The sequence below is a fragment of the Mobula birostris genome, chromosome 31 (genome assembly GCF_030028105.1).
Source record: "Mobula birostris isolate sMobBir1 chromosome 31, sMobBir1.hap1, whole genome shotgun sequence".
In the NCBI taxonomy this organism is placed as follows: Eukaryota; Metazoa; Chordata; class Chondrichthyes; order Myliobatiformes; family Myliobatidae; genus Mobula; species Mobula birostris.
Window position 1 is genome coordinate 11,420,477 of NC_092400.1, and position 14,351 is coordinate 11,434,827.

A 14,351-nucleotide genomic window follows, 5' to 3' on the forward strand; every position below is an offset into this window, starting at 1 on the left:
AGTGGTGGAGGATGAGAGGTGACCTGATGGAGGTGTATAAAATGATGAGAAGCATTGATCGTGTAGATAGTCAGAGGCTTTTTCCCAGGGCTGAAATGGCTAACACGAGAGGGCACAGTTATAAGGTGCTTGGAAGGAGGTACAGAGGAGATGTCAGGGGTAATTTCTTTACGCAGAGAGTGGTGAGTGCGTGGACTGGGCTGCCAACAATGGTGGTGGAGGCAGGTACGATAGTGTCTTTTAAGCGTCTCCTGGATAGATACATGGAGCTTCGAAAAATAGAGGTCTATGAGTAAGCCTAGGTAATTTCTAAAATAAGTACATGTTTGGCACAGTATTGTGGGCCAAGGGGCCTGTCTGTGCTGTAGGTTTGATATGTTTCTATGATTCTCAAGCCCAGTTCTGCTGGTGAATGGGTCAGTCACAAGTTGGATTAGTGCATGAAGTTGCTCTGGCCCACCTAAGGGGTTAGTGGAGGAGAAAATGGGCATTGTTCCCACTCCACAGGCATTGTGGATTTCAGGTGCACTTGTCTTGGACTAAACACGCCACACAGTATTAACAACACATTGTAATTTGCCTCTGAAATTCGTCTTGTTGAAGTTGCTGTGAGCAAGTACATTGCTGTTACTTCGCACATTTTTTTCAGGGGCGCATGTTTATGTCCCTTAAGTGACCATTGGATGCCCATTTTGAAACAAGCATAGGGGAGTTTCTCTTTATCTGTCTGTTCATCAGCAATAACAATGGTTTGCATTTATATGGTGCCTTTAAACTAGACTAAAATAACTCCAGAAGAAATGGGAATAGAAGTTGTCCATATAGCCTGCTCCACCATCCATTTGATTCATCGCTGATCTGAAATTTCTCAAGTCAATAATCCTGTCATTTTCTCATATTCATTTACTAATTACAAATCCATCCACCTCAGCCTTAAACAGACCAAAAGATTCTTCCCCAAAAGCTCTCGGAGGCAAAGAGTCCCAAAGACTCACGCACTTCTGGTGGTAGAAATCCTTACACATTTCAATTGTAAATGGGGGGGGGGGGGTCTCTTTATTCTTAGACCAGGCCCTCTGGTGCTGAACTCTCCCCTGTGAGGAAACATCCTCTCAGTATTTACCCTGGGTAGCCCCTAATAATATGGCCCTTGTGGCTACGGGGGTCAGGGGGTATGGAGGGAAGGCTGGGGTGGGGTTCTGAGTTGGATGATCAGCCATGATCATAATGAATGGCGGTGCAGGCTCGAAGGGCCGAATGGCCTACTCCTGCACCTATTTTCTATGTTTCTATGTTTCTCTAATCTTGGGTGTTTCAGTGAGATTAACGTTCATTTTTCTGGACGGCAGTGAGTAGAGTTGCAAGCTGTTTCTTTCCTTGTAGGACAACCAGTCCATTTCAAAGATCAGCCTTCTCTCGAACACAGCCAACGAAAGAACATCTTTCTTTAAATAGAGGGACCAGAATTGTTTGCAGTACTCAAGTAATATTTCATTTGTGCCATGTACAGTTAAGGTGTGCTTTTCCTACTTTTATACTCCAACCCCTTGAAATAAGGTCCACCTTGCTATCACCCTTCCTTACTATCTGCAGAACTTGTGTGCTAGCTTCCTGCGTTTCATTCATGAAGCCCCCCACCGCCATACTATAGTACTGCAGTTCCCTGCATCTTCTCTTCATTTAAATAACACTCAGTTCTTTGTTCTACCTTCCAAAATCAATAAACTTATACATTCTCCCATTAGATTACATTTGCCAAGCTTTTGGCTATTAATTACTCTTTCTAGATCTCTATAAACTAATATATTTTCCTTACAACTCATCCTGTCTCCTACTTTTGTATATTGTACATTTCTTTACCTCCCCCAAGTCATTAGTGGTAAAAAGTTGCAATCCCAACACTGATCTCTGTAATTCTTCTGGTCACAGGTTGCCAACACTCATATCCCTGTTAATTACTGCGTTCCTGTTAGTGGTCTTGTTTCCATGCCCGTATTTTACTTCCATCACTATGGGCTCATATGACTAGGCAAACACCTCACTGCACTTCGCAAGAGTGGCAAACGGCAAATATTTGACACCGTGATAGCGATTGTCAACATTTGATCAAAAAGGTAAGCTTTAAAGTTCAAAATTCAAAGTAAATTTATTATCGAAATGCATACCTGTCACCATACACAAACCTGAGATTTTTTTCTCGTGGGCATACACAGTAAATCCAAGCAACACAATAGAATCAATGAAAGACAACAGGACGGACAAGTAACCAATGTGCAAAAGAAAACAAGCTGTGCAAATACAAAAGAATAAATAGATAGATAGATACATAGATACATAGATAGATAAATAGATGAATGAATAAGCAAACAAGCAAAAAATATTGAGAACATGAGATGAAGAGTTCTTGAAAATGAGTCCTTCGGTTATGAGAACAGTTTAGCAATGGGGCAAGAGAAGTCGACTGAAGCTCACCCCTCTAGCTTAAGAGCCAGATTGTTGATGGTCATTCACTGCCACTGAGGAAGGCTGACGTTTCTGACGCTTCTTTGTACGGCTGGACTTGGACTTCTGAGGTTGAAAGAGTGGAACTGCCCCAGTGCCACAGCTTTTCCACTTTAAAAACTGTCCCGCACAGGTTTCCTGTTGTCGTCGGATACGACTGACATTTGTGGCATGCGGAATAGCATCTCTGAATGCACAGGTTGAACCTTAAAGTGGATGGGCTAAAGCAGCAGAAGGCCACAAACATGCACTCAGTGACCACTTTATTGGGTACAGGAGGTACCTAGTAATGTGGCCACTGAGTGTATTTAATGAGGTTCTTCCAAAGCTTATGGCTACGCAGCTGAAGAGCCTGATGGTTGATGAGTAAGAGTCTGATGATTGATGGGTAATAAGGAGTAACATAAAAAACACATGAGAGAAATGAAGAGGAGGATGTTTTTGGTTCGCACCAGTGGCCTGGTTGAAACTCCCACTGGTGACTGCAATGCCAACATTGTCCTAAACCACAACACTGAGGAATTTCTGTCTTGCAATTTGAGGAAAAGATGGATGGCTAAAGTAGCACATTCCTGTCATTTCCATACTTTATCTTGAAATAAGTGGCTCAAAACCGCTTTGATTCTTAATACTGTCTTGCAGTGCTACTGCATGAAGTCCCATAAATTTGTTGTTTATTCTCCTTGGAATGAAAGGAGACATTACTGGCCTGCCCCAGGACCCGGAATCCTTGCCTGCATGTGTCAAAGGAATAGAAAGCAGTCCAATAATCTACACAGGCTCTTGTCATGTCGCTGAGGAATGAAGGAAATGTTTTAAAAGTAAGCTTAGAGAAAAGTGATAAAGCATGGATCTGCAGCTTATTTAATCAGTAGAAAACATCTCTGTAATTAACTTTAAAAACATTTCCTTTACTTTAAAGTGCAGCATGCAATGGCTGCTCTGACCACCCACCTAAAAGTGGTTTACTTTTGGAGATTATATTTTGCCCTGGGAATTTAAGTTGACTTCATTTCATACCGCTCCCTATAATGTTACATTAACAGCTAAACAGCACGCACATAAACTACATGCTTGGAGCTTTTGTATTTTAAAATAGAAAATGATGAAATATTATGTTCAATGCTACAAGGCCATCAAGCTTGTACCATAGATCCACTCACACACTAATAGTTTCAAAAGCAAAAATATCAATTTCATTACCAACCATTAGTTTGGAAAAATATTACACTTTTATTAGCAAATATGCATATTTAAAAATTTTTTTATAGTTGGTTGTTATATTTTAAATAATTTAAGCAGCTTATTATATATATAGTATATTAATAAATATATTAAATTGAATATATTGCTCTATTTTTTACCTTGTAACTCATAATAAATCTTACTACAGTGACTTAAATATAGAAAACAGAAGAAAGATGAAACATGTTTATACTTTCCATATTGGCAGGATATCCCAATGTGATTTAGAAGCAGTGAACTGCTTTTGACATGCTGTCATGGTTTTGTGAACCGTGGATAGAACAGTGAAATCCCATAATCAGCAAATCGGCAGTCAATGCTTTGTTTCATGAATGGAATCAGAAACAGATATGCTTGATACTATTTGAAAAGAAGAGTGCCTTCTCATCATTTAGGCAATATACTTGAAACAAAACCAATTTGCACTTATATGGGGTTCATAATACATTACAAAGAAATTCCCAAGAACATTATCAGAAAAAAAAACTGGTGCCAAACCAAAAAAAATGACAGATGACAACAAAACTTGACTTCAGAGAAAACTTTTAAGATAGGTTTGTTTCCTCCAGTGGCTAATAACTAAATAATCTTTTAGAATATACAGTTATTGTTCATACCTTTATCTATCCCCAGTAGCCACTTTATTAGGTAAACCTGTATATCAGTGAATGGCAGTTCAAAGGTTCAAATATTCATTTATTATCAGAGCATGAATCCATATACAACTCAGAAATTTGTTCTGTGGGCGAAAGCACCTTGTTAATGAGAGAGGTCCAAGGAGAATGACCAGACTGGTTCACACTGACAGGAAGGTGACAGTGACTCAGATAACCACGCACTAAAAAAGCAGAACCTGTCCTAGCATGCAAAGTCGCCTCCGGCAAACTGGACGGATGGGATCTACTGTGAGATCCAATGGCTGGGAAGGTGGCACTGCGACGCTCTGTGGAGAGCAAAGGCCACGACAAGGTTCAAAAGGCTTCATGGTCATTCACTGTCACTGAGGAAGACCAAAGTTTGTGCCTCTCGTTCATACCACTGGACCCGGCCTTCTGAGGTCGAGAGAGTCCACTTTTAAAACTCTCCCGCACAGGTTTCCTGTCATCGTCGGACATGACGGACAAACACCACCCAACGCAACAGTGGCGTGCAGAAGAGCATCTCTGAATGCACATGTTGAACCTTGAAGTGGATGGGCTACAGCAGCAGAAGACCACGAACATGTACTCAGTGACTGCTTAATTTGGTATAGGAGGTACCTAATAGTGTGGTCACTGAGTGTATTTAATGAGGTCCCTCCAAAGCTTATGGATACACAACTGAAGACAAATTGTTGATAGTGGTAAAAATGGAAGAATGCATAAGAGACCTAATTGCAATGACTATACAGTCGAGGTACACAACACGGGTAAATAAGGGTATGGATGTAGTTTGAAATTGGACAAATTTTATCAAACTTAAATATTTTTAATTCTACTTTAAGTCTTCTAAAATCGATATAAGTAGTCCACCTTCTCTGAACGGTACCTTGGATCTAACACTTGCAGCTCTTTAATTTCTCTTTTGCTCCTTTAATTCCTTGCCCCCATTACTACCTCTTCAGGTCATGTCACTCATCTGAGTGCTGCTGGTACCATGTAACCCAGTACTACCTGCCGCATGGTCAGGTGGTCGGTGACTAAACCGGCTCCCCCACCAGGCTTGCCTGGTGAGGAGGGTGGCTAGACACCCTGCAGGATGAAAAACAGGACCTGTCAAAGGGCTAATGAACCCTCTCGCAGGGTCAACGGCCATCTAGCAAACACGTGCCGTGAAGCGCGGAAAGGACATCCCTTGCATTGAAGCTTGGTGTGGCCATTCACTGCAGCAGAACTTCCCCCAGCCGTCTTGGAGCCCACCATGCCACTGGATCCGGGAGGGGCTGTCGAGAGGGTGGGTCTGGACCTGTGCAACCCCCTACTCACCTAAAATCCACTCACACACACACTCTGTTCCTTTCTAACTGAAAGGAACCATCATCATCCTATGGAATGGATAGCCAGAGGGAGATTACCTCTCCAGCACCATTTTCCAGTGGTCCGATATCTATTCTTGCCTCTCTTTTACTTTTGATATATCTGAAGAAACTCTTGTTATCCTCTTTCATATTATTGGCTGGTTTGCCGTCGCATTGCATCGTTTCCCTCTTCATGACTTTTTAGTTGCCTGTAAGCCTGGACAAGTTGCTGTCTCAGCAAGAGGAATCCAAGCATCTGTCAAGGCTGCTGTTGATTTCAACATCAAAAAGCATCGCATGAAGGGTGGGAGGATTCGTGACTGCTTTTCTCCCCGATGGGTCTTTCATATCAGGAGATCATCGCAGTTTATGGAAGACAGAGGAAGGAAACTAAACCTGTGCCTTACTTCCATGTGCTCACAGTTTGTTTTCATTTTAAATCACTTGTCAGCAAATTGAAACCTCCTTCAAGAATGTGTTATTCTGATCTCAGCGTAACAAGAGCTTGATTCATGCTCCAAGCTTTACTTTTAAGGCAAGTTGTTACACTGTAATACTACATTTATAATGGCTTTATGTTGCTTTTAATTTAAGCCAATTCTTATCAGAACTAAGGGTATGGATCTTCGCATGTTTGATCTTCGCTGGCACTTATTATCGGAGGTCCCAGTGAGACGAAGTGTAATATATAAATCATCATTGTAAAGAAAAAACTAAAAATAGGAAAATGGTAGGAATATTAACTAAGTGAAAATGTTCTTGTATACATGATTTGTACCCACGTGTATTAAAATATCAGCATGAAGGAATTGGGAAACCAAATGAAGAACACTTAGCGTTTATCCTGCTACATTGGAGAGTCTAATCATTACAAGCAGATGGTCATCAACTATGTTGCTAGGATAAATCTGTGGTGACAATGACTGACAGCACCCTGTTTACTTCAGTGATTAGTGCCGAACTCTGCTGGGAATCATGCCTTCCTCTCAATGAATGGAGTGCTTATCGTTCATGTTATCTTTAATCAGATAGGGGGTTAGGGAGGCTTTCTTTGACTTTTTACATGTTATGAAATTGGAAACCTATTCAGAAAGCTCACGGGGTAGACTCAAATTTGGGCAATGCTGCTAAAAGAGTGAAATACATTGGCAAACTGCTTAATATCTCACTCGACTTTTATTTCCATTAAAATGATCTTACTTGCCTTGCCTACTGTACTTCTGACTCAAATAGAAGTGTCGGCCATTAATAAAGATGCCACCATGCAAGGGAGCAAAATAATTTGTCCCCAATGCGTCAAAAAGTGACATTGGTGAGACTTCTTTAAGTTTTATTTTCTTTCCATTATCTCTTTTAATGGTCATTGTAATGAGAATGTATTATGTTTTGGGAACATGAAAAATTAGCTGCACATGAGAATATTGTATCCAATGTCTCACCAGCATATGGAACAGGCATCATTTATCATACAATGGGTCGTTCTGAAGGCAACATGTAAAAATTATGATTTGGCTGCTTCACAAAATGAGATCCATGCTTTACCATTCCAGCTCTATATATTCATGCTTTAATTTCCTTGAATGTGTTTATAAATTTCTATTTATAATACTAGAAATTCAGTACATGTGCATGCACTTCCTGATATCCTGATATCACTTCAGATATGCATCATACGCAGAAACAAACAAAGGCAATTATTTTGAATGCACAGGAATACTCTCCAGGAAGAGAAAATATCAGAGTCACAAAGTCTGCAGGTTCCTAATTGACCCTTTTTTTGAAAAAAGGCAGGGTTCATATCTCTAGCATGTCGTGACTTGAAGTTTTCTTGACCTGTATCTGCTTTACATATTGACAATTAGATCTTGTGGTCGGATTACAAAAAATAGATAGATAAAACCTATTTAAAGCCATGTACAATCTGACTCAACATGAACTGCAATAAAAGTTTATTATATTGAACACGAATGGATGCAACACTTCAAGATCATGGTTTGTTAGAGATGTAAATCATTGCTAAAATATGAAGATAGTAATTTAACTCAAAGTTCTACATATTAAGAAAGAAACCTGAATTCACCTTGAAAGTTCACAAGCAGGAACTGCTTAGATTTGCCTTTTGCCACTTACTGCTAAGGAAATCTGAAATGCAATTGCGTCATAATAATAAAAGTGAGTTATACCATAAAAAGATAAACTGATGTAAAAAGATCATAATAATTTAGGGCTATTCTCTTTGAAGCAAAGGGAGATGAGAGGTGACTCACCACTGGGTTCAGGAACAGTTACTCCCCCTTAACCATCAGGCTCTTGAACCAAAGGAGATAACTACACTCAACTTGCCCCAGCATTGAAATGTTCCCACAACCAATGCACCCTCCTCCAAGGACTCTTCATCTCATGTTCTCGATATTTATTGCTTTTTAAAAAATTAATATTGTTTCTTCTCTTTGCGCAGTTTTCTGTACTGTGGTTGAATGCCCTAGTTGGACTGGTTTTCATTGATTCTGTTACAATACACCCCAAAAAAATCTCAGGATTGTATATTGTGGACAGCCAGAGACTTTTCCCAGGATGAAGGAGCATAATTTTAAGGTGATTGGAGGAAAGTATGAAAGATATCTGAGTTAAGTTTTTTATGCAGAGAGTTGTAGGTGCATCGAACACACTGCCAGGGGTGTTGGTAGAGAAAGATACATGAGAGGCATTTAAGAGCCGGACACTTAGATAGGCAAGTGGACAACACAAAAACTGAATGCTAAGTGGGAGGGAAGGGATAGATTAATCTTAAAGTGGGTTAAATGTTGACATAACTTCTGTGCAGTACTATGCTGTAATGATATATGTTCTATGTTCTGTGTTTAATTTGTAAGTGTAAGCCATGAAGCTGATATTGTGATATGGTACTATAACACTCCTGCTTTGGAATCAGTCAGTTCTGGCAGAGTTTCCCAGGTAGTGTCATCCAGATCTGAAGTAAAATGATCCCTTACTTGGCATGTTGTTGAACCATGTAGTAATTCTATTGGAGCTAAATAAAGCACAATGTAAACAGTTCTAATGAAGTGGCAGAAGGAGATTGCAGCAGTAAAATGATTTTTTTCTTTGTAATTGTGGCTTGTTGCTAATTTTCCAGCTTCCCATATATAGAAATGCAGCATTTATGGACATTGATGACACATGCACCAATGCTATTCCTCATTCCACTGATTCCTCCGTACCCTACCAATCCCTGTCTCTTCCGCAATCTCGTTTACTGTTGGTCCACCCATTATAGGGATAATTTCAGAATTCATCTTTCCATTCCCCTTGTGACAAATTCGTTCATTGCCTCCTCTACTGCCATGATGAAACCAAACTCAGCTTGGAGGATCAACACCTCATAGCCTCTAACTTGATGGCATGAACATTGGTTTCTCTAACTTTCAATAAATGTTTTCCCTCCCCCTTCTTTCTTTTACTATTCCCAATTCTTGGTACCCTCTCATCTGTTCTTTCAATCTTCCTCCTCTATTCTCCTTCCCTTTCTTCCATGGTTTGCTATTCTTTCATATTAAGTTGTTCTTTTTCAGCCCCTTACCTCTTTCATCTATCACTTTCCAGCTTCTTACTTCACCTCCCCTCCCCCCAACACCTACCTCCCCCTTCTCTTGATCTCACCTATCCCCAGTCAACCTATACTCCTTCCTCTCTCCTCACCTTCTTATTTTAGCTTCTTCTTCCTTTGTTTCCAGTCCTAATGAAGGGTGTTGTTCTGAAACATCAATTGTTTATTCCCCTCCATAGATGCTGCCTGACTTACTGAGTTCTTCTGGCATTTTGTGTGTGTTGCTCAAAGGTTTCCAGTATCTGTCAAATCTCGGCACACTCTTGGCACGAAGGCGGGAGGAGAAGATGGCGGCGCGATGTAGCTCGCAGCGGCCACTCCGGTGATGATGTCTGTTATTTGCCAAGTTGGGTGCCGTGCACAATTCTGATTTGATGGAGACGGATGTGCGAGCACGGAGGAAGATCTGGTGAAACTTCTGAAATGCTTGCTTTGCTGCTGCTGCTACTGTGTGGTCCAGAATCTCTAGAGGAGAAGGCCCCAGGTCCTCGGCTTTGCTTGTTGCTCGGCAGAGGATGGTGCTCTGAGATGCTGTGTCGGAGGGGCTGGTCGGAGGCTCGAAGTCTTCGGATGGACTCAGAGTCCTCTGCGGTCGTGTGCTTCCAATGGTGCTGCTTTGGCAAGTTTGCAGCGCTTGGAGGTTCATGGCAGGGAGAGTTTCTCCCTTCTGCCGCCTGCGTGAGATGATGAGTCTATTGGGACTTTGAGACTTTTTTTTACCATGCCCATGGTCTGCTCTTTATCAAATTATGGTATTGCTTTGCACTGTTGTAACTATATGTTATAATTATGTGGTTTTGTCAGTTTTAGTCTTGGTTTGTCCTGTGTTTTCTTGTGATATCATTCTGGAGGAATGTTGTATCATTTTTTAATGCGTGCATTTCTAAATGACAATAATCTAATCCTTTGCTTTAATGCCAGAATTTAGTCCACCATGTACTTTTCCATCTCTCCATCTCCCTTCCCCCAGATGAGTCAAGACTAAAGATCTTCCCATTGATACAATATTTGGTGTCAAATTTACTTTGATATACACTTGAAGGCAGCTTCAGCCATTTCACAATGGTGAGTCTATATAAAGCAAGTTATTGCTGTGGGATTCTCTAAATAAATGAATCTGACTGAATCTCTCCATCCTCATCAAGGATTCTGTAATCTTATTATTGAATATTTATTAGATGCATGGTCTTTATTATTGGTTGGCATCTGTCTGTCTCAAAGGACAATGAGTGATGATGATCATCATCACAAGCCTGGACGAAAGGTATGGAGATCCTGAGATACCCAGTCATCAAGATCCCCCTCTCTGCCTCACCAGTGTAGTCCAAAGGAAAGGGAAGCAATACATTTGGCACCAGCTTGGCTGCAGGAACTGCTGGAAAGATGTTCAATGACATCCAGCCACCTTTGAGGCTCCACTCCAGATATGCTGTCTGGGTTTACTCCTGAAGGCTTCGTCTCTCCTGTGGCTGCCCACAAGGCAGTGGGGATATTTACCCATAGCTGGGGATCTGGTTCACGAGCACCAGTGTGGGCCTGCGTGCTACGAGTGCAGGGGCCCGACCTCTTCCCCGCCCTCTGTAGTTCAGCCTGAGTCTGAGAGGAGTTCAGTTTCTGTGTGTTGCCAGCAAGGAGACACTACGCGAGACTTGCTGCAGAAGAGGCCATGTACTGGCAGGGAGAGATTTACATGTTCAGCTCTCCTTTTCGCAAGACTGTTAGCCAGCGGAAGAAGCTGAATGTGAGAGCGACAAGCACTACCCACAACAGTACCGCACTTGACGTGTCTCGACTATCATTTTGACATCACTTCATTACATGTGAAAGGCAAATACATCAGTAGATGGGAAGCTACTAGATCTACCAAAACCTCTGGTGGAATGTGACAATGCAATTCAGTGTTAAAATGTTTGCATATGCATATGTTTTGAAATCCTGATGACATATCATGACTCAATGTGGTTATACTTCCTCATGTTGAATAATATATCAATGACACATCCCAAAAACATAGTTCAAATTTCCAAAGATGAAGAGATACATCTTAACTAAATAGTAGTGAGCCACCAGCCTATTTTAGCACCTCCTGATTGCTTTTTCTACTTTTTGTTGATTTCGATGGTGCCTATTGTTCTTTCGCAAATAAAAATTGCATCTGGAAACTTATGCTCAAATATTTAAAGGTTGGAAACAAGCCAGGCTACAATAATTCCAAAATGCTGTGGGTGTGAGTCTTTTAAAATACTGAAGTATGTTTAGAAGTTTGCTAACATTTGCTTAAATTCTGCTTTTTGTGGTGTACCATATGAATGTCTATAAATTGGAATGCTGCTCTGTGACAGGCCGCAAAACAGCAGCGCCCCTCGTCAAACATGACATGCTCTCTTCTCACTACTAAAACCAGGAAGAGGTAGGGGAACCTGAAGAAGCACATTGAATGCTTTAGGAACAGCTTCTTCCCCTCCACCACAGGATTTCTGAATGAACGATGAACCAACCCATGAACACTATTTTTCCTCACTTTTTCCGTTGCTTAATAATTTTTTAAAATATATGTTTCCTATTTTAATTTATAGTATCTTTTATGTATTTCACTGTATTGTTGCTGCAAAACAACAAATTTCACGACATATGTCAGCAATATTAAACCTGAATCTTATTCTGAAGATGTTGGATATGGTGGCCATGTCTGCCACTGATTGCTGGTCAAAATCCATAAGTCTTTCTCTTTTCATGTGTCTAGGTCTCCTCTGGATGTATTCTCAAAGCAGATTTATACGTCTGCTGACTGATGCATTCTGCACTGTCATCTTGTTGTGCTTATGGTTATACTGAGGAAACAGAGGGAGAGATACTTAGCCTTCTGCGCAGAGTTTGAATTTTTTTTAGAGATTCCACCAGAAAAAGAAGCCTTCTCAAAGCTAAGAATAATCAACTCAAACCGTGAGGGTTAGTGCAGCAATTGGCAGGTCATGACCTTCCTGTTTCTGCAAACAAATTGGATTGCTGGTGTGGGCTAGAATTACATAGTCAGCATCTGCTGCCTGGGTATCATACACAATTTCATCCAGCAGAACGCCTGTGGGCATGGATTTTTTCAATCAGTCAAGAATCAAAAAAAAGTTTCTCAGCTTCAACTCTGACCCAGGCTATGTTTCTTTCCGTTTGAGACTTCCTGGCAGATGGTGGCATTTTTACTTAAAGTTTTGGATGTATTACTCGAAAAGAAGGATTAATCAGTTATTTGCAGCTCATTGTACTGTTGCCATAACCCAGACTTTTTTCATATATGATATGTACAGAAAGTACTTTAAAGTTTGTTTCAGAGGAAGGGATGCTTGAATTCCCAAGGTCTGGTAGCAACCTTGAGATGCCAAATCACTATAGGAAATGCAGATGTAATTCTACTTGAATCATAAAGGCCAGGGGAAAACACAGAGAATAAACACAAGCAGGCAACAAGTGTGTCTGCACTGACGACTAGTACATTTCATATCGCAGATGAAAGAGGGAGTCGTAGATAAGTTATACTAAATCCCTACTGGATTCTTTGCAAGTCTGGCTGCACAACTTCTGAGAGACCCTTTGCCTTTTTGACCTATAAACTTGACTTGAACTTGGGAAATTTGGGAAGGGGAGTGGACTGAATTACAAGGGCTAAAATATTTCCCTGGAACTGATTTGTATTCCGTTAATAGAATTAGCAAATAATTGTCTCACCTTCCAAGTTTGAATGCTCCAGGGAACTGTGCTAGGGCAGGGCCAGTGTACAGCACATGGAGCTACTTGTTTTCACAGCCACGATGTGCAGGCTAGGCTAACTTGTGCAATAAGGCAGAGCAGGCTCGGAAGAGGTCCCATCAAAACCAAAAGCCAACCGGAGCAGGCGTGGCTTCTTGCGATGTGAAATACATTCACATTAATGAAAATGAAAGCTTCAAGAAGTCTCAGCTTTGCGGAGCTGGAGCGGAAGTGAAACTGCTGTAATTGGACAGTTTCCTTGAATAAAAACATACGTACATTCTAAGCATAGTGGTCTGACAGTGAACAGCATAATAAGTCAGAGAGCTGGGAACCACTCTGAGGTTTGCAGAGATGGCTGCGTTCCAAAGGCTCTTAGATCTGTGACAGTGTGGATTTTGAAAGGCTCAGGAACCAGAAAAGTTAATGGCTACTGGAAATGATTACTTTTGTGCACAAAGGACAAGGTCCATGTTCCTCTACAGCAAAAGAATTTTTTTAACAATTATAAAGAATGCTTTTTTTACTTCAGAATTTAAGAAGCTGTAGGAAAACTAAAAATACTCTTTCAACAAACTGAAAATGTTTCAGGAACATTAGATAGCCCCCTTGTATCCTGTACTGTCTTTGAAGACAGTCGAGGCAATGAAACTGCCATTCACTACGAAATTCTTATCTAGAATTGACTTTCCAAAGTACAACACCTCATACTTATCCAGATTAAGCTCCATTTGTCACTTCTCTTCCCACTTATTCAACTGATCGAGATTTCCCTGTAATTTTTCATAATTTTCTTCCTTGTCCATTGTACCACCTCCTTGCAGTAATTGGGTATATTTAAAGAGGAAGATGATGGATTCTTGATTTGTAAGAGCATCAAAGGTTACAGAGAGAAGGCAGGAGAATGGGGTTGAGAAGGATAATATATCAATGATAGAGCGGACTCAATGGGTCAAATGGCCTAATTCTCCTTCTGTGTCTTATGGCCTGATGGTCTCTATTGTTTCTGAAAAAAAAAACTTGCTACACAATTCAACATAGAAGTGAGATTGCTGGAAGACATTAATTTGTCTGTAAAACAACTGCTGGTTACAAGTCTTTTGTGCAATACCATAGGGAGCAGTTTACGATCTACAATTATAGTATGGTTATGAAAAGGGACAGAAAGAACTGGTCCACAGGTTCAAGTTCTAAACTGGGTCAAGGCAAATTTTGATTGTATGAGACAGGAGCTTGTACATGTTGATTGGAGTAGATTGT

At 40.7% G+C, this 14,351-nt stretch overlaps 1 long non-coding RNA gene across 1 annotated transcript in view; it reads right to left on the reverse strand.

The window, feature by feature from the left end:
* LOC140190920 (uncharacterized) overlaps positions 1-13,204 on the reverse strand; it is a 35,769-nt gene extending 22,565 nt beyond the window's left edge. The window contains exon 1 of the long non-coding RNA XR_011883717.1: positions 13,071-13,204. This is a non-coding gene — a long non-coding RNA (uncharacterized lncRNA). The remainder of the gene's footprint in view (positions 1-13,070) is intronic.
* Between the last annotated feature and the right edge of the window lie 1,147 nt (positions 13,205-14,351).